General features: G+C 39.9%; 1 non-coding gene across 1 annotated transcript; it reads left to right on the top strand.

The window, feature by feature from the left end:
* The first annotated feature begins 592 nt into the window (after positions 1 to 592).
* LOC131234256 (small nucleolar RNA R71) lies at positions 593 to 699 on the top strand. The gene has a single exon (XR_009165659.1). It is a non-coding gene; the product is annotated as a small nucleolar RNA R71 (small nucleolar RNA).
* Positions 700 to 22,641: the final 21,942 nt, after the last annotated feature.

Genomic DNA, 22,641 nt, shown 5'->3' on the forward strand with positions numbered 1-22,641 from the left:
CCAGCTCTTGTATGGAATTTTGAACCGGTTCCTCTTAAGGTTTCACTTGATTTGGATTTTGATTGAAGAAACCTGGAGGGGTCACCGTTTGTCCATTTCTCCAACTAAAGTTTAGATGATTTTTCCAGCCAGGATTGTATGTATTAGAGTTAGGTCCAGTAAAAGGTCTTTGATAGTTGTTTACGGCATTGGCTTGTTCATTCAACACTCCTCGAAAGGCGGGTATTGTAGGACAGTTTTCAGTTGTGTGAATGTTGCAATCACAGATGCCGCAAACAATTTCATTGACCTTATCCTTCTTTCCTTCCATGGCCTCAACTTTCCTTATGAGCGTAGTCACTTTACACTTGAGATCATCCTCTTCTTTCAAGAGATATAATCCACCTTTCTCCTTTAATTGAGTCGGCCTAGACGTGGTGTTCGCCATTGGGTAATAGTCCCATGATTGTGTTTTTCCATGAGACTATCGAGGTAATTCCATACCTCGTCAACATCTTTATTAATGAACTCTCTATTACACATTGTCTCGACCATTTGGCGCATGGAAGATGTCAGTCCATCATAAAAAAAATTTGTAATGCGCCACGTTTCAAATCCGTGTTGTGGGCATGAACTGACCAAATCTTTGAACCTTTCCCAACATTGGAAGAATGTTTCATCTTCCTTTTGGGCAAAGTTCATTATTGCTTTTCTGAGGGTAATCGTTTTATGATGTGGGAAGAATTTTTTTATGAATTCCCTCTGCATGTCGTTTCATGTGCCAATGGATCTAGGACGCAGTGAATGTAATCACGTCTTAACTTTCTCTTTTAAGGAAAAAGGAAAGAGTTTCAGCCTGATTGTATCCTCAGATACATTAGGAAAACATAATGTAGCTATAATCTCATCGAACTCTTTCAAATGTAAATATGGACTCTCTGATTCAAGTCTATGGAATTTGAGAAGGAGTTGGATAACTCTGGCTTGATGTCCATTTGTCCTGTGTTTTCGGGAAAAATCATACATGAGGGCATACTCACTCCCGCAGTTGTCGATAATCTCGTAAAGTACGAGGCGGGGTGCCTGTTGCACCTCGTTCTCATCTTGGGTATCCTCCACCCTAGGTGGAAATGGAGGAGGTTGGTCTTCAGCCATAACTTCAGTTAACTCAGGGGATTTCGAGCGGTGTCTATTCCTGCGATGGATAGTCAACCCCTCAACCAATCCTCCTTCAGTCAAGAAACGTCGAGTGTTGTCACGGGCCCACTTGGGTATGAAACACTCGTAACCCTCAATTAAAAACCTAATCTTAAGAAAGGAAAATAAAATCTAGAAAGAAAGAGAGAGTTGGAAAGAAATTACCAAATTGGAGTCCTAAGTTAAAACCTGTAAAATAAAATAAAATAAGTTAGTTCTAAAGAGAATGTCTAGAATTAGAAAATCCTTAAAAAGGAGGATAGAAGTAAACTAGTTTCTAAAAAGAAAAAAATTAAATTAAAAAGAGATATGAAAAATAGAAAGTAGAGAGAAAGAACTTACCGAATTAGAAATTTCTATCTTAAAGGCCTACACAATAAGAAAGTTAGTTTCTAAACAAAAAATTCTAAAAATAATTTAGGAAACAAATTAGATTCTAAAATTAGAAAGTTACTAAAAATAAAAGTAGAAAATTAATTAAGAAATAACCTAGTTTCTAAGAATAAACTATTTCCTACAGATGGGAGGATACTAGAATTAGAAAAATTCAAACCCTAATTCTATAAATAGGAAAAGTAGAGGAATTAGAAAAGGATTACCAATTTAAAAGTTTATGTTAGGATCCTACAAAACAGGAAACAAGTTAGTTCTTAAAAATCAAATAAAAATCTAAAACTACAATTAGTAAAATCCTAATCTCAAACTAATTCTAAAACTAATTAATTTCAAAGAATCGTAACTGTCAGTCCCCGGCAACGGCGCCAAAAACTTGTTCACTCCCCAAGTATAGGGTTGTGATGTAGTAATAAACTCGGTAAGACCGAGGTCGAATCCACAGGGACTGATACCTGTACGTTATCTGAAACCAAGTAGAACTAGAACTAGACTCAGATATGATCTAACCAAATAGAATTTTAAGGAATAATTGTGGAATAATTATTTAAAACTTTAAAGAATTCAGAGGAAGGAAACTAGGGATTCAGAGGATCCACTTGTAGAGATCAGGGAGATCTTATGCCTGCATCAAGAATTATGGAATTTAAACTGAACTTACTTGATCTGGTTTTCAAGAGATGAAAGGTATATGAATTAGAATGGATTCCATCACAAAATCATGCCCATGAGACAAAGCAAACAACAAAATCAAATCAATTCACAGCCAATCTGAGTGATGTATGAATGTCAGGAAGAGTTCCATCATCCAACCATGTCTAAGGGGCAATGGTGGACAACAGAGTTTCCCAACCGCATAGTCACAATAAGGGAATGGACATACTCAAAGCCATCGCAAATATATTGTAATTTAAGTCACAATAAATCATAAAAAAAACTTGAAAGCATTTCATTCAATCACACTAGAATCAACGTCAGTTCATCACATGCATCCAGGCCGTAGGATCACCCCATCACGCCACAGGCTTCACCCCTTATCCCTAGCTAAGGGGTTTAGCTACACATGAATAGGCTAAAATAAACAAATAAACAAAAGAAAAGGAAGAAAGGAAACATAGCCAGAAATTTAAGTAGACAACTTTTCTTCTCTTTCTCTTTCTCTCACGTTCAGCCCTCCTGCTAAAAAGACCACGGCCTCTGCTCCAGCACTCCCCTGCCGACATCCAGTAGCCAACGTGCCAAAAGACCACCGTCCCTGCTCCCTGCTTCCACGTTTCCTTCCTTGAATGCTTCCTCCAATCCTCCAAAGACGAGCACCCCTTCTCTCTTTTTCTGTTTTTACTTATATAGAACTGTCGTCCGGGGCGGATTTTCGCACTCCCTGCGGAGACTATACGCAGCCAGAAGATGATTCACAGCCGGAAGCTTGCTGTCGAACTCCACCCGCGTTTTCGCGCTCTGAACAAACCGATTAGAATATCTAAACCGTTCAGTCCTCTTGAACCTGGTCGGCCACACCTGGAGATTCATTTAGACGGTCCAGATGGACGGACCGACTCTGTCCATGCTTGCAAAGTGGCCCGCAGCGGCCGGGCTTTTCGCTGTGCGAAAACAGAGCCTGCGGACGGATCGCCGCTGGACTCTCGGTGGGGCCCATTATTGACGTCGACGGAGGAATCCATGCCGTCCATTAGATGCGTGACGAAAAAACGGTCGGATATGGATGGTTTTTGTCGAGTGTTGGTGTGGTTCACCGATGTTTCTCTTCCACCGTCTATCGTCCGTTTTAATGATAAAAAACGGATCTCCAAAGTCTTTTTAATTTTTATCCACCTAGGCCTGAGTAAGATTGGCGGTGTGAGTCTCATGTACGGCTCGGATCCTTCGAAGAACTGCTGTGTGGGGCCCACTAATGAAAAACAGACGGACAGTGTAAAGACGGTTTTTTTCGCAGAAGAGAGAGGGAGACGGGTCACAGTCGGTTTGACCAGACCGGCTGGTCCGGTGCAGCTCACGTGCTTGTACACTATACGCACGTCCAACTCGTTTGGAGTCCATGATGATGGATCCCGGAAATCCGCTCCGTTCATCCGTTTTGTCTCCTCAGATAATGGGTTGAGACCAAATTTTAGGCATATCCAGATCTCGGTGGACCCAAAATCAATGGTTTATGGGTTGCTTGAGCGTTGGGCCACTTGCAGAGGGATCCAATGGCTAAAATTTGACGTGTACGATTATTTTTTGGTCCTCATGCCACGTATGGAGTTTTGAACGATTAGATGGTGGGAACCCTATGATCTTGCAGGCCTCGAATGCATCCCATTGGGCCTCGAATACATATCATAGGTGGGCCCTACTCATGGGCTAAAAATATAAACAGGTGGGCCCCACACATGAGCCAAAATACATCATGATGGACCTCATGGATGGCTCGTACCAATGGGCTTTAAATAGGCTTGGACTACACCAAAATCATTTTATTAATTGTGGGTATAATATGTGTATCATTGTACACTGTCATCTCATGGGGCATATGGCCCACTAATGATTATCAGCACTATCTAAACATTGTCCGGAAAATTAGCACCATCCAATCATTGTCCATGTAAATCAGCACCGTCCAAACGTTGTCCAGCACCGTCCAACTCAATCTGGACGGTGTGGATGAAATAAATATATCATGGTGGTGCCCACGTTGGCAAAGCAAGTGAACAACTCGGATAGAACACTTACATCTAAGTACGGACAGTGTGCAGATACAACACATACATTTAGCCGAGTCCATAGATGAACGGTGCAAATGAAGCACTGCTTCATGGTGGGCCGCTGCATGGATGGTGTAGATACAATGTTACATCATGATGGTGCACATTTCCATCCACTGGACAGCGTGGTGGAGAATACATACATTAGGGTGGACCCTACCCTTCACACATACAGGGTGGGTCCCACATGACATTTAGATCTAACTCATTCTCTTAGAGATGCCAAGAAAGGCCTGTACAGTGGCTGGACGGTTGGATTACAATACCTATTTCATGAGTGGGCCCCACAGGATCATCCAAGCACGGACGGCTTGGATTTAAAACATATATCTCATGGTGGTCCCCACCGTCCAAACCACGGGACGGTGTGGATGCACAGCACATGCTTCACGTGTGAGATTTTCACACGGATGAGCGGCTAGGTTGAAAGCATACCAGCAGTGGGTTCCACGTAACTTGCTGACGTCACTATAGGGCCCACCGGTCAATTACTAATCTAGTGGGTCCCACATGATCTGCACAGTCAGGATCATGGGACGTGGGACCCATGGGAATTTTGGATAGCACCTATACACCATGGTGCATCCAGCATCGTTTCACGCTGAACAATTGAAGGCTAAAACACATACATTGCTGAAGGCCCCACCGTCCAGAGTCTTTACGGTGTGGCAAATCACATACATCAGCTTAGTGCCATGTGTGCACACATCACGATATCAAGTGGACCTCACATCCCATGCAAGGACGGGATGGATGTAAAAACATACATTAAGGTGGTGAGGTCTACGTCTTCAAACGAACGGACGAACGGTGTGCATACAGAATATGTACGGCAAGGTGGGTGAAACACCACATCTGGTGGGTCCCACGTGGGCCCACCAGCAATACATATATGCATGAGGATATATATTACATATCATTATTTTTTTTTTTAAAATGACAATGTCCAGGTGCTAGCGTTATCATGCTACACCCGAGATTTGATGAAGCAGCCTTGGATGGACGGTTAATCGTAACACATACATCCCGTGGGACCCACAAAACCAGCTGACGTAGCACAGCAGTGGGTCCCACCGTTTGAACGGTTAGGATATAATACATACCTAATGGTCAGACCCATAAAATATTGAGGACATTTGCACAGCAGCTGCTGTTGCTGCCCATCCAATGGACGGTTAGATGAAACATATGCCTCATGTGGGTCCCACCAGAGGTTGCTGACGTCAAGCGCAGCAGCAGCAAGGACTGCTGGTGAGGTACGCCAGCTAATCCACTTCCATTCCAAGAGAAAGGGGGGCCCACGTGTGGTATGAACCCCCACCGTCCCAACTAGTTCAGCACCGTCCAGATGGCCTGGATGGTGTGGATAAAATAAATACATCATGGTGTGGCCCTATAGCACGGTCCAACAGATGGATGGTTGGATGAAACACATAAATCAGGTGGGCCACACGGTCATCACAAAAAGAGAGAGAAAGAGAGAGAGATCGGAGTAGCGGAGTGACCCCGCCACTATGGGTCCCTCTTTGATACAAATAGTACATCAAGATGGGTCCCACATATGTGGGCCCTCAAATCACAAAATGAATGGTAGAAAATCATTAAAAAAAAATCACCCACCTTAGATCTCCTCTTCCTTCTTCCGCCAATGTATGCTAGAGCTCCAAATGAACACTTTCTACAGTTGGGATCAAAGTTGGATGGTGAAGATGGGAGATAGAAGTGGGCCACACAAAGCTTCTCCCATGGAGAGCCATGGACGTGGGTTGCTTGGGAGGAAAATGAGAGAGAGAATGGAAGAGAGAGAGATGAGAGATGGATTGAAAGAGAGAGAGTGATGGGATGAGTGATGGGGTGTGTAAGAGATGGGATGGGAAAGTTGACTTTGGGGATGGTATTGTGTACTTGGGGATGGGATAGGGTACTTGACTTGATGAGTTGTGTACTTTGATTGATTGATGGGATTGATTTGACATTTGGTAGAGATTCTCTCGAAGTTCGCAACACACGGTGTTTTTCTCGAATTGAACGTAGGCCGACATCTTCTAGCCTGGGTATCAGGTCGGTGCATGACTTGATGTGGACCGTCCATTAGGAGGGGCCACACTTTAATGTGGGCCATCCATCATGTGAAGCCCATTCCGTCCATTATATGGGCCCACCTTGATGTGGACCATTCATTGTGTAGGGCCTCACCTTCAATATGGGTCATTCATCATGTGAGCCCACCTTCAATGACCATCACCCATAATGTGGGTCCCACCTTTGATGTAGATTGCCCATGAAATGGGGCCCCACTTGATGTGGATGTTCTGTCATGCTGGGTCATACTTTTGATGCGGGATATCCGTCATGTGGAGCCCACCTTTGATGTAAAGCGTTCATTATGTGGGTCCACCTTAATGTGGACCATACTTCATGTGGGGCCTCACATTCAATAATAGTCATTCATCACGAGGGGATGTCCACCATCCATCATGTAGGTCCCACCTTTATTGTGGACCGTCCATCATGTGGGGCTCAACATTCTATTTGGGTCATTCATTATGTGGGCCCACCTTTAACGCCAACCTTACATCATTTGGTCCCACATTAAATGTCCACCATCCATTATGTGGGTCCCACCTTTAACGTGGATCATTTATCATGTGGGTCCACACTTTGATGCCGGCCATCCATCATGTGGGCCTCACCTTTAATGTCAATGTGCATTATGTGGGCCTGTCTTTGATGTGGACCATTCATTATGTGGGCCCCACCTCCAACATGGGTCGTGCATCATGTAGGCCTACCTTAGAGAAATTGTAAAGAGAAGAGATGAAGGTAAGAAGGAAATTATTTCAAAAGTTTAAGGACAAGTTTGTTGAAAAAATCTACCCACTTAAGCTAAATAAGTTTTTATTTATTTATTTTTTAAAACGTAACCCCTCTACAACTTATAAAATCAGAGCTTATTTGCTATTTTTTTTAAAAATAAGCTCGATAATTAAACTTAAAGCCGTACACGAACCAAGTTAGCTCGGTTAACTCATTCGACTCAAATCGAAAAAGCTCGATTCGACTCGATTTGAAATTGAGTTTGAGTTGAGTCGAGCTGATTTTTGGAGCTCGAAAAAATTTCGAGCCGAGTTCGAGCTTGTCTGAGCTCGAATGACTCGGATCAAACTTCAACTCGAATCAAACTCGGATCGAATTAGTTTGGTGACTCGGTTATTTTGATATTGACGTTGCTTACCAAGTGTTTAATGAAATGACTCAACGAAGTGTTGTTTCGGGTGCACACATTCTCCACGAGATCGGCCGATGGCGAGGAAGGTATGAATACGAAATAAATCACTACAAAAAAAAAACCTTTACATGATAAAACTACCCTTGTATTTTGATTTTGATGCTACCTATTGAATGTTTGATGAAATACGTATAAACTGCTGCTGCGGCATGCTGTGAGAAATTGAAGGTGAACTACATGCGTTTGAGAAAATGTTGCACACACTCGAACTCTCCCAAGCTACTGACTAAATTGAGTCAAGTTGGCCAGTCAGGCTCGAGGACCGAGCCGAGCCGAGTTCAAGCTAGGGTCAACTACTGGCTGAGCCGAGTCGAGCTGTGCAAAGCTCAACTTGGTTCAACTCGTGTACAACTCTAATTAAACTTTCACCAAACAGTTTAAAAACTTATCTTTTTAGAAATAAGCCAATACACTCCAATCAGTAAAGATGTCAAACAGCCCTTTAAATATGTGGTCAAACTATTTGTTTATTTAAAAAAAAAAAAAAAATCCTAAACGGTTAGGCTGTCCATTTCATTGGTAATTTGGGTGTCCATTTTGTTGGTAATTGGCTGATGGTCTGCATCATTATATCAAGCTAATTGATTAGCTAGAGGCATCCGGAATAAGAGGCATGGCAATCTTGTAGTGGTCCACATTTATAGTAGGATTTTTTTTTCTTCTTTTGACTGTCCATTTGGTTGGCTATCAGATGGTTGGGATTGTCAAATCGAAGTGATTACCGAGAGACAAGATAGAGCAGAGTGGCACTCACATGCTGCAAGGTACAGACCCATGTTTAGATTCTTCTTTTTGTCAAAAATAATTGGACCATCCATTTTCTTAGTCACTGAAGAGTCTACCTAGATCCTGACTAGACCTTTTGTCATCCATTAATTTAGAAGTAATGTTAGCATCCATTCTTTTGGAGTACTGCTTACATCCCAAAGCTATTCTTCAAAGCCGTTCTTTTCCAAGTATGACGGTGAGAAAGTTATTCTATCTAAATATATTTTTTTATATAGAACTGATGCGCGTCCCATCGTAAAAAGTAGGGACCAAATAAAAAAAAAAACAAGCAAAAAGAATAATATCTTTCCCTGGAAATCTTCTCTTAAGCTATTAGACTCTAATGTTAGTTTTGTCTAATTAGAATAAAAAAGTGGTAACTTGTTAACTGTCCATGTGGCACAGTTGTAGGATAATCTAAACTTCTGACTCTACTGTGAAAGGAGCATAATTGAGAATTTACAGCATTAATTGTCTGATTTTTCTTTTGATCATGGACCACATGCAATTTTACATTTTAGCATCCATTCAATAAGCAGTAATTGGATGATTGGGGCTGCTTAATGAGTGTGATTTTAGAAATATACTCCATCCTCAATGGGGCCCAGCCTACAATTTTGATGGTCTGGATAGCTGTGCATTAGTGCCAAATGTGAGGAGGATCAGTCACCATTATTTAAAAAATGGTTCTAACAAAGGAGAAGCTTCTGCGTTCTTTCTTTCCACTAAACAATAATATGATACTGGTCTTGCTGGAGGGGAACCACATCTGACCATTGGTGCCGTTGGTCAATGGATTCACACAAATGACGTAATGCGAAGTTCGTGTTCCATGCGTAGAATATGGACAATAGAAGGTTAAACCAGTCCAATTATTTTAGAAGCCACTTGTATGTTGAAAATAACCATTGGTCAGTCTTCTCCTAACTGTCCATTTTTCTCACCGGAGTGCCCATTAACCAATGGATGGGTAACATTTTTGGCTTAGGATATGTTGAGGGTGGCCCGATCTAGTATGAGTTTGTATGTTCTCATCCCCACATATTTGTGCTTTTTTAAAAAAAATAAAAAAAAATTTCTCTACAAAGAGTTGTAACTTTTTAGATTTAAGAGTATATTAAATGGGGTTTTCAATATGGATCAGTTATTTAAGAAATTTTGAAAGTCTGGGTGCTTATCAACGGGTTGGATTTTACCCACTCTCTCTTCTTTTTTCTATGCACGAGAGTAGCCCTTGCCACCACACACCACCTTATATGCGTTGGCCCCACTAGTGAATAGTACTGATATCCTCCGAACTCTCTCCGCGAAAGCCTTTCTCCTGCGCAAGGATGCTGGGTGGGGCCCACAGAGATGTCTGTGAGAAATCCATCCGTCCATCCGTTTTAAGTACTAATTTTAGGAAATGTGACAAAAAATGAGGTGGATCCAAAAACTCAAGCGGGTCACACGAGAGGAAAATTTTGGGAAAGGAATTCCTACCATTGAAACCTTCCTGTGCTCCACCTTGATGTTTATATGCCATCCAAACCGTTTATAATGTCATTACCACTGGGATGAAGTGAAAATACCAAAAAAAATTGCCTGACAAAAAATTTGTAACCCCAAGAATGTTTCAACGATTCATACTGAATCCCCACTGTTTCCTCTCGTATGACCCACTTAAGTTTTGGATACACATAATTTTTCGTAGAATATGCTAAAATGAGCTCTCAAATCGGATGAACGGGTTGGATTTCTAACAAACATCTCGGTGGCTCCCACCCAGCATCCTTGCGCAGGAACTTCCTGCGAAAGGTTTTTCGCACGAAATCCGTCCCCCCCTCTCCCCGTCTCTGTCTGCGTGTATTTGGGTTGGGCGAATTCTGGTTGAATTAGGGTGGCTTGTGCACGTAGTGGAGTTGGGTGAGATTGATTAGGCTGGATTGAGTAAGTACACAGGAGTTCTAGTTGGGCTCAGGTTGGAACATTTGGGTTGGAATTAAGTTCGGGTCTATCTATGCGTACATTATCAAGCGTGTGTATTATGTGAGCCTTAGTATGTTGATAGAATTTTCTAAAAAACACTGCATATACAATTATTAGGTGGACCCCAATATAAAAAAATTATAGATGATTATATGAAAACCTTAAAATTCAAGCGGTGGCCAACATAATTTTAGTGTATAAAATTGCTCTTTGGAGAGTTTGATTTTCATGTTGGGTTGAGCCTTATGGATTGGTAGAGTGCCATACACAGGACTTGTAGGCCCGCGCATGGCACTTGCTTGATACTTGTGGAATAAGCTATTCGACAATGGCTCACAAGGGTTCCAGAGTAGGTAAGAGTATTGATTGGAAGGTGACATGGTGGAGCACGAAGAACCAGAGTATGGTAGAGACATCTCTCCATAGTGCGCGTGGAAGGTGACGTTTAGATGGACTGAGTGGTTGGGAAACGGATTGGCTACTGACCCAGCGACTAGCCAATGGTTAGTGGTAAGTGCTCTGTGGGGACCCACCATGATGTATGTGTTTCATCCATGCTGTCCACCCATTCTTCTATATCATTTTATGTTATGAGCCTAAAAATGAGGTTGATCTAAATCTTGAGTGGACCGCACAGTGTTGATTGAACACCCACCATTAAAAACTTATTGGGGGCCATGAAAGTTTTGGATCAAGCTGATATATATTCTTTTTCCCTTCATCTAAGTCTGTATGAAGTAATCAACAGGTTAGATGTCAAGTTACCATTACAGTGTCCCCTGGGAGGTTTTTAATGGTGGAAATTCAATCACGACTGTTTTGCCATGGTGTGGTCGACCTGAGACTTAAATATACCTTGTTTTTGGGATCATGCACTTAAATTATCTTTTAAAATGGATGGACGGCGTGGATAAAACGCATACATCATGATGAGGTCCACATAGCACCGACCATAGCCACCTGGCTGTGGCAGCATCATTAGCCAAACGGGCGCGGATTAGATACTGACATGGTCAGTAGGCAAATGCTACTGAAGTGACGTCACCAAGCTCTGTGGACCCCACCATGATGCATGTGTAGTATCCATACCGTCCATCCATTTGGAGAGATCATTTTATGGCATGAGAAAAATAATGAGATAGATCTAATGTTCACGTGGACCCCACCATAGAAAACAGTGGGGACAGTGACATCCACCGTTCAAAACTTCTTAAGGGCCACAGAAGTTTCCGATCAAGCGTATATATTTTCTTTTTCACTTCATCTATCTCTATGTTAACTTATGAATAGGTTGGATCTTAAAAATACATCATGGTAGGCCCTATAAATGTTTCAACAGCGTGTGTGAGTGATCCCACGGTTTTCTGTGGTGGCTCCAATTGAACATTAGATCTATCTCATTCTTTTTTTAATGCTATAAAACGATCTCTACAAATGGTTGGACGGTATGGATACAACACATGCATCATGGTGGGGTCCACAGATCTTGATGACGTCACTTCAGTAGCAATTTAGCTACTGACCTTGTCAGTATCTAATCCGCGCCCTAGCCAAACCGAGTCGGAGTGGCTGCCGCTTCAACAAGTCAGTGGGCCCAGCAGCACTGAGGTGTTTTACCCTCTGCTTACAATGAACAAACTGGCCATGTTTCTTATCAATCGTAACCATCGAAAATACGACTATCAAACGGGTGATTAGTGGTAAAAGATTGATTTGCCTTGATATAAAATAAAAGTTAAGTTGATCCATGAGTCACCTGGGGCACACTTGGGCGTTGGATTTAAATCAAAGATCATTCTTTTTAAACCGTCCATTTTTCTTGTACAGGCCTACCAGAAGAAATAGATGGTCCTGATTTTGATAAGGTATGGCAACGTTGCAAACGGCCTCGGCCACCTAAAATGAGCCACACAATAATAGAATTATTGACCACGTGCAACGAACGTGAATTTTCCTGGCGAGATGGGGAAAAGGCCAAAAACCTCCCAAAAAATCTGTGGCCGGAGATAAAAGAAATCTAAAGCAGGAAGGCCCGCCACGCGGTCTCGTCTCATCCTCACTCTCCATTCCAGATTCGTTGAAAAAAGAAGAATAAGGTAGAGCACCTTTTTAATAAAGTGATAAGATGAAAAAATAAAATAAAACAAAGAGTAGCTGCATGATACTGAGATTGCGTATGACGCTTGATACACAGGCACACATCAAATTTACACGTGGCATATATTAACTCAAATAAAACCGATTAGATTGGTCAGCCCACTATCTCCAAGTCACAAACCCAACATCAGATTTGTTGAACGATGCTAGCATCTGATTCATGGACACTTGTTTGTGGAAATAGGACTGTTGGATTTTTTCATTTTAACCGTCCAAACAAATGTCCACCAATCCAATGGTCAGATTATCAAATAAGCTTACTCTTTGGGATATGACACATCAAATCTGGGTTCCATGATCTGGACTGTTTAATTTGACTACTTGTATGCCACGTGTGCAATTTCTAACACGTGCGTATCATCCATCACAGCTGCCGTAGGATCAAAGTTTTTCTCTGAAACTAATCTATCGTTAGCACCGCCCGCATCATAGAATTGGGTGGGGCCGTACAGCATTTCACCACCAATCGCCATTCCAGCCCCTTACAAGGACAAAAGGGCTCACCGGCATCCTTTTCATGGCCAGATACAGTGTGATTCGGGTACAATGGAGCATACCTACATCAATGGTATAATTCATAAGATCGATGAATTTTTTCATCAATCCAGACCGACCAAATGATGACCTACATCATAAAAGAGTCAATAGATATAATTCTAATAAATCTACCTGCAGGAATTTTCTGCACCGTCTATCTAAAACTTTTCACGACCGTCCAAACTGGGTGGCGGATCTTATAGTTATGAAATTTAACAGATGGAAATGTTAAAAGACTACTTGTAAAATACTTTATACACAAAATGAACAGTCTGGATTAATAACCAATATGAAACAATCAAGGTTCTTAATGTTGATGGATTACGGTAAATGGTACTAACGCACACTGGATGCTATGCACACTATAAACTATCGATCTTTTCGACACAAAAGGAGAAATGGACTTTCCCGCACGATCTAGCAAGGCGAATAAAAGGTTGTAAACTGAAGTTGATGTGCGAACTGCAAAGGTAGGGGATTAAGTGTTACCCGGGTAACACGTTAGTGGGTGCTGCTTTGAGCATGGGGCCCACCTTTACGTATGTATTGTATATCTACTCGGTTCATCAGTTTTTTCAGATCATTTTAGGGCATTTTCACAAAAATAAAACGGATCCAATTATCAGGAGACCACATAGAAGAGATTGAATTCCTACCACTAAAAACTTCTTGGGGGCCATAAGATTTTTGGATCAAGCTTATATCTGTTTTTTCCTCTATCTATGTCTTTGTGACCTTATCCGAAGGTTGGATGGAAAATAAACATTACGGTGGGCTTTAGGAAGTTTCTAATGGTAAGTGTTCAATAATTACTTTTTCCTGTGGTGTGGTCCACTTGATATTTGCATATATTTATAATTTTGCAAAATATACTAAAATGATATATAAAAGCTGATGGAAGGCGTGGATATAAAATATACCCATCATGGCGGGCCCCATGGTTAGGCAAAGACCCACTGAGGTGTTACTGGGTAACCCATGATCCGCTCCCACGCGGGAAGGCGTTGACGAAGACTTAACACGAGACCACGACAGGAAGATTCCCAGTTATCCTTCTTATCCAATGAAATCTTGCAACGTGTCATAAAAAATCTACTCAGAGCGCCGACGCCGGAAACGGATTGGCTACTCCCCCTGACAGCAGCTCCGTGGCTGGTGGTCGGTGCTCTGTGGGCCCCACCATGATGTATGTATTTCATCCATTCTATTCATCCATTTTTACGGATCATTTTATTATTTGATCCCAAAAATTAGAGGGATATAAATCTCAGGTGGACCACACCACATGAAAACAATAGTGATTGGATATCAACCATTAAAATCCTCCTAAGGCCCACTATACTGTTTATTTGACATCCAATCTGTTGATTAGGTCATACAGGCCCAGATGAAGATAAAAACAAATATCAGCTTGATCCAAAACTTTTATGGCCCCCAAAATGTTTTTAATGGTGGACCCTCATTCAACACTGTTTCCTATAATGTGGTCCACTTGAGATTTGGATATACCTCATTTTTGGACTCATACTGTAAAATGATCTTTAAAAACAGATGGATGGCATGGATGAAACACATAAGTCATGGTGGGGCCCACATAGCACCGACCACCAGCCATTGGCTGGTGTCAGGGGGAGTAGCCAATCCATTCCCGCGGACGCCCGTGGAAGCGAATGACCTGTGCTCCCCATCATGGGAAGGTGCCGTGGGCGGAAGCTATATTCCGGGTGACAAACGTTCCGTCCATCACTTCTTCGGTGCACTGTAGAAAATGAGTCGAAGAACACGAGGAAGATCGACGGCTCAATTGGGCCGGACGATAGTAGAGAGTGAGTGTGGAAACATCCATAATTGAAATCTCACTGCAGCTTATAATGATGTTTATATGCCATCCAATTATTCACATGGTTGTTCCAACTGACATGAACTCAAAAGAACAAATATTAGCCAGATCCAAAACTACTGTGGCCCTACGTTGGTTTCAATGGTGGGTGTTCAATCCCCGATATTTGCTTTGGTTTGACGTACTTTGAGTTATGGTTCCGCCTCATCTTTCCCCTTTTGGTTCTGCCTCATGGTTTCATTCTATGTCCTAGCATGAACTGGTAAAACTGATGGAGAGAGTGGATGTCACACAAACATCGTGGTGTGCCCATATAGATTTTGTCCACTCATTCATGTCCTAGCATAACTGATGGACAAAGCGGCTGTCACACAAACATCATGGTGGGCCCCACAGCTTTTGTCTACAGGAACTTCCTATGAGCATGGGCACCAGCTGGTTTCTAGGTTGCAATGGCTATCCCTTGGTTACGCAATGGTTGGATTTGATTGGGCCATCCATTGCTAGGACCAAACAAATTTCAAACATACTTCACGTGAGGTCGATCTTTTATAAGTGTACCTATTTGTTAATCACATGTGTTGGTGTCTCAGTGAGCTGGTTGAGTGTTTAAAACTAAAGACTGAAGAAACATCAAGACTTGAAGCATCAAGAAGTGAAGAAACAAGTATATCAAGGTGCCTTGGTGACCCTAACCTTAGACCCGTTTAGTTCCAAAGTAACCTTAGCCTGTATATGATTTATTCTCAATATAGTAAACTTTTTCTTGATCATCTCATAGCCTTAGGAGTCCTATTTGCTCACAATCTAGTTAGGCTTTAGAGGTTCAAATATGCTGATAAACAAACAACTCAAATTCAACAGTTTCGAGTGGATCTTGATCGAATTAACAATCCGTCGATAAGACTTGATTCAATCAAAGGTCCCTCTCGTTTCGATCGAAGAATTGCCAGAAAACGTCTAACAAACAAACTGCCTTTATTTGGAATTATTCGATCGTATCGAAGGCCAATTCGATCTTATTAAATGGAAAATTGATCGAATTGAAGACTCGATCAATCAAATCGAAACAACCGTTATTTGTCTGTTTTATAGCCATTGCAAATTATTTCTCTGTAAAAGGGCATTTGAACCTTAGGCAAAAGGATGAGTTCTTAGCAATTAGAGCCTATGAGATTCTCCACTCATTATCACTCTCATATAATTTAAACTGAAGAGATTTATAACACCTTTTTTGTTATTAATCACTCTAATGGGCATTCTAAGCTCTATTATGAATGTGTTCATGTTTTCTCCAATCTCATTTTCTAAATATTATACACAATTTTATAGGTAAATATTTGTTTAAATTCTCTAGAATACCCATGTAAGTGAATTCCCTTATTGGAATCAACTATTCATTGTTGTAGGAGATTCTACAACCATTCCATTACCTTAGTAGCCTTATAGTTACATTATATGCAAGGTAGCCAATTATAGTAGCTAAAGCATCCACATTAAAGATTAGGAGAGCACAAGAGAAGTGAACTCAAGAAGAAAAGATGCATATCAAGAAAAGGCGCATCAACGGGGCTCAATCAAATAAGGTTGTTGTTTTAGAGCCCATTGATTTTGAGATCCAAACTCATCTATATCCTTGTGTAGGACTGTCTCTTGTGGGAGTGTGGGAGTGTATGTAAGTTCTTGTGTAGGACCGCCATTAGACACAAGTGTGTACGTGTTAGTCTTCGTGAGAGCTTCTGACGGGAGTATACGTAGTTCCTTGGATTAGGACCGTAGTGGTTCTTAGTTAGCCGATAGAAAACCAAGTCAGTCTCCGTGGGAGTCATCGACACGGGTGGAAACGTGTTCCACTAACATGGGTGATTACGTGTAGCTCTTTATGTAGGATCGTAACCAACACGGGTGTGCACATGGTCCACTGACATAAGTGTGTACATGTAGGATCGTGGTGAACCTATAAAGCTATTGTAAAGGTTAGAAGTAAACTTATTGAAAACCTCTAAGATAGTGAAATATGATATACTATCTATGTTGGTGGACCTTGTACACACCCGTGTTTGCGATTGTGAGTAGGTTAGACAATTTGCTGAACCACTATATATCCTTGTGTTTACGATTGTGATTTGTGTATATTTTTATTTATGCTTGTGAGTTGAATTGTTGTATATGAATGCATAAATATATTATATGCTTAATGTTTAATTCAATTGCACACACTTGATATATTTATCTTATATAAACTAGTTGCTTTGTATTATTTATATTTTATGTACTTGGACCCACTTAGCTTGGAAGTCTAAGTGTTAATTGTTAGTACACCTATTTGTCAATCACATAATTCCATGTGTCAATGGGTTGGCTGAAGTATTGAAAGTTGAAGATCAAAGACATAAGAGGACATGAAGCATCAAGGAGTAAATAACAAATAAATGATGAGGTGCTTTGGTGACCTTAACCTTAAATCCAAAACAACCTGACTTTTAGATGGTCCATTCTTTAATATTTAAAACCTTATCTGATCATCCATCAGCCTTAGGAGCTCAATTGAAACATGATAAAATATGTTTCTAAGAGGTATAAAGCTGCTATAAAATACATAGCCCAAACAACAGTTTTCAAGGGATTCTCGATTTTATCGACAAGTTATCGATGGGTTTTGAGCGAAGCTTCCATCGATCGAAGCTCAATGCTTGATCGATTGAAGGCAGCTAAAAACATTCAGCAACAAACCATCTGAATAGCTAGAGTTTTTCAATCCTATTGAAAGGAAGTTTGATTGATCGAAGGCATTACTTGATTGATCGAAGGTTCTGATTTTTGCTCATTTTTTACCATTGGAATTTGATTTTTTTATAAAGGGCACTCAGACCTTGGGCATTTAAATAGATTTTAGTGCTATTAGAGCTTGAGCAATTCTTCACTCACGTCCCTCATCCTAAACATCTAAACATATGAGATTCAAGTAATTTTCTTGAGCTTTACCACTCTAATGAGGATTCCTGCCTCCATTATGAAGATGATCTTGAGCCCCACATTGTTATAGAGATTAGACACAAAGCTCATAGCCAAATCCTTATTTAAACTCTTTAAAACACCCATATAGGTGAATCCCTACTAGAAACCAATTACAACTTTTAGTTGTAGGAGATTCAACCATCATCCCATCACCTTAGTCGCCTTATTAGATCATCGCATGCAAGGCGTTTGATCATAAAGATAAACCATCGGCATCAACGAACGTGGAGGCAATTGAGAAGCTGATTCAAGCACAGAAGAGTATTGAAGAAACATCTCAAGAAGGTGCTACAAAGGAACACAATTCGACATGCAAGTTGTCAATTATAGAGTCCACACACTCTTTCCTTGTATAAGATTGAGTGTAGAGTTTGTTACCCAAACTTGAATAGGTCCTTATGTAGGATCTAAGCTCTTGTGTAGGGCTGAATTTACTTGACACAGGTGCGTATGTGTTAGTCTCCATAGGAGCATTCGACGGGAGTAAACGTATAGGGCGTTAGATTATGACCTCTTTCACCGACATGGGTGCATACGTGTTAGTCTCCATAGGGAGCCTCCGATGAGAGTGTATGTAGGACACTAGATTATGACTACTAGTAGTTGCTGGTTAACCGATAGAAAACCAATTAAGACTCCAGGATCACTGACCAAGCTAAGAGCAGCAAGGTGCTTTCAGGAGCGGCATGTTGATGAGTTACGCAAAGGAAATGACGAAGATTAAAATTACAGTCCGCCTAACGTATAAGCGTAGGTGAATAGATTTTTAAGCTAGGGTCTTCTTTCAGATCAGGTACGTAGGCACAAATGGAAGGGAATTGCAACTATTAGCTACAACTAAAAGTCACTCCGGCATATGCGTAGGGACGGACTGAGACTAACGTACACTATGAATCCACTGCTTCTGAGTAGAGGAGAACTACACCTACATACATAGCGTTGTGTTGGATTTGTTGTTGTGTTTTGGATTTGGAGAGGGGTCTTTACTCTAGATCTGCTTTTATTATTTATAATTTTCTGAAGAGATAGAAGAACAACTACTCTACGAGGTGCCTTCGCATGTAACCAGCTGGAAAAAGAGCAGTTACATTTCATCAATCATAATCTTATCTTCATTTTATGCTTAAAACATGTTTTAGGGCTGACTTGGCAAGAACAACTATTCACCTTTATCCATAGAGAACTAAAATGCCAAAAACACCTTAAAAAAGATGAGCCGATTTCCGAATTCCCGACGCATGCTTCTTGAATATCTTCTATACTACGTTGCTAAATCCGCCTCATTAATCTAGTCCATATGGATTTTGGTACAAGTAAGTTGCAACTATGTTATGCCACAAAGTAAATTGTAGTTTCTGTCTTTTAGACCATCTGTAGGCCACAAATCAAAAGGTTAATATTGTCCTGCCAAGTAGCTTGTTCCGGCACACACCATGTGCCCACTTGTCATAAATTATAAAACTAGATGTATTGTGCACATGATTTGCGATCAGCAGCATGTGTCAACCTATGAAGATATGTTCCGGTGATCAGAAGTATTTATCTCCACCATCATTTTAAACAGCGTACGTACAGTCGACCAATGAATAAGAGAAAATGACACTAACCCTATTTTGTGGAGTTGAATATAAGCCCCAAAGATTCTTCTTTTCAAAAGTACAAGGAGAGAACTAGGGAGAAGGGTGAGCCAACATTGATCTATGCCACCGGACGTGTGGGCCACTTATCAAGACCAAGAATTTTGAAGCGTTTGGTATGTGTTGTAGATCACATGGCTCTAAGTACACACTAAATCTCCAATATTGTAGCTTCCAATTAATCCTCTTTATTTATGTATTTCATGATCCTAGACCTTTAACTAAAACTGTTGATCATGTTTTGATTAGTGTTTTATTGAAAAAACCTAGTTGCATGACAGGTTTGTGTACTTATGGTTATATCTAATCAATATTCTACTAAGTATTAAAGAGAATTGCTAGTTTGTGTGCGATGAATAAATGTGGTGATCAAGACTATTAATTTGATGGACTAGCATGTTGATGGGCCATTAACCCAAAATCAATGATTGGACAACTACGGCCAAATGGATCCAGTACCTTTTCAGCAAATGCATGTATGTGGCCTCCTCAGTACTGAGCAGGCCAGCATGACTTTTGGCCCATACAGATGAGTGGCCTCAATCTTGCTCGGGCTTACCACGTTGACAATGCCACTTGAAGAATGTCTTATCTTACATGAATCACCCTTTAGAATTTGGTAACTCTAGGGTTGTGAGTGGTTATTTGGATACATGGATACTCTATGCACTACCCAACTTAATTAGTTTGAAGGCTGTTTGGATGAATACAAAGTCATACATGTCCCATGCATGTTGACTTGCACATGTTACATGGATCATGCAATATAGTACTAGTTGTAATGTATTCTATTTGTCAAGCACTCGAAACATGGTATGAGAAACACGTGAAGAGTTTAAGATAATTGGCACATGTAACATCGTAGCTAAGGTTATCAATATATGCTTGTTTACCTGATTACTTGACATTTCTTGTCTTAGAAAATTGAATTTTGATATAAAATATTTATGAAAGTATTTTTTTTATTCGGTTGGCTGTTACCGGGCTTTTAAGTGAGTCGAACTTAGATATTATCACATCCACATCTGCTTACCCGACTACCTGAAAACATTTTTATAATTTTCCTAATATGTGATATGTTAAATTTTACAATATTTACTTAGTGATATAGATGAAGTTGATATAGTGCCCGTAGTTTATTATTGACTTTATCTTTTGTCAAAGTCAGTTCTTTTTTTTTTTTTTTTTTTCTAAGACTTATAGCTTGATATTAGAAAAGATAATTATATTATGAAAGTTAACATTTTTACTATAGTGACAAATCCTGTTCTTGGCAATTTCTCAGCCTAGGAATTTATCCAAAAATGATCAATTTTATGGTTTTTCTAGGGATATTATTAGAAAAATCTTGTTGAAAATAAAAGTATTTATTTTAAATCAATAAATATATTTTAATTTAAGTATATGTTTATATAAAAATCCTTAAAGTTTTTTTTTTTTATTTTATTTAATTTCTTGTGATAATATCTCAAGAATATTGGGATAAAAACATGATATTTTAAAATATAAATATACCAAAAATTTATAAATATTATATGGTGATAATATTTCTAGTATATTTTTTGTGATGCCATCACAAAAATTTTAAAATCTTGGCAATATTCGTTAGAATGATTTTTACTAGTTTATTATGTAAAATATTTTTATTTTTTAATGTATTTTTGTTAATTTTTAGGGAGAAATTCCAATGCTCCAAGAGCACTACAAGTTATAGTGCTCCTATTTGCATTGGGTAATTTGGACCATCTAATAGATTGATCTAAATTGTCCATATAGTCTGTAATGCATTTCAAAGGCTATCCTCCAGAATAAGATAGATCGAATGATAATTCCATATTCATCCTTATTATTTGTAGTCATCTTTTTTCAACCCAAGGATGGGATGGTTAGGTTTGCCAAACAGAAGTTATTCTTTATGATCATAAGCCATCCATGAATGGAACTATCACATGGATGAATTGAATGGCTGGTTAGAAAACTTTTTTTTTTTTTTTTTTAAATTTTAAATTTTAATTTTTTTTATGAATGATCTTCACTGTCTGTGTTAGAGGTCATTGACTAGATGGTTAAGACCACAGCATCAGTGTGATGTTTACTTGATAACTCATGATGAAATCTGTGCTGAACCTAATGGACAGTACTGTAGATCAATCGGTTGGGTTAGTCTCTCAATGCAACCAAGACAATATAACTTATAATGCTCAGGGAGCACCTGAGCATATCTTTTTTTTTAGCTAGTTAGTTTAATTAGATATTAGTTGAATTTTTAATTACCCGATTATCCAACTTATATCTAGCTTTGTTGGATGATATACCTATTTGACTTACATCTAACTTCTTTGAATAATATTTGAATTAGTATCCATATTGGACATCAGTCTTATATCAAATATGAAAAATAATGCAATATCTAACACATCAGCTATAATTATGGTGCATGTGTACGTTAATTGACACATGTAGCACACGTAAAGCACTTGAAGACTGATAGTAACACATTTGACACAAGTGAGTATTTAAACACGGGTAATTGTACAAGGAGAACATTTAGCACATGGGATGTATGTGCATGACTTGATAACCTATGGTTTAATTGAAATTATGGCCAAGATGGATCAAAAAAGGCCCGGTCGACGACAGAAGTGATCCGGACCATCGAACCTTAAATCGGGCGTATCTTGCAATCCGGAATGAGTTATCTAACGTAAAATATATGATTTTGGGGTAGAACGAGCTACGGAAGCCAACCACTTAGGAATATAGGAACCATCCTAAACCCCGAATCGACGATCGTTTTCCTATTTTAATTAAGGAGTTGCGCCCAACGTGAGAAGAGCTTAGAATAATTAGGAGAACGGTTTAGTGAAGCCAAATAGGACACTTACGATTTTTGGCCGAAAACCTTGCGCACTAGTAGACATCACGACCGTCTATAAATAGTAAGTTTACTATTTATAGTAAGTCATGGATTCTAGGAGTTTAAGTTGTAGTTTGATTCTGATTTCTTTTCCATTGCCTGGTACCCCTATTTAAAGGGTTGTGAACTCGTTTTTAATCATCAATTAATCAATTTCGAATTTCTTAGAATTTATT

This window comes from Magnolia sinica, chromosome 18, assembly GCF_029962835.1.
Source record: "Magnolia sinica isolate HGM2019 chromosome 18, MsV1, whole genome shotgun sequence".
NCBI classification, from domain to species: Eukaryota; Viridiplantae; Streptophyta; class Magnoliopsida; order Magnoliales; family Magnoliaceae; genus Magnolia; species Magnolia sinica.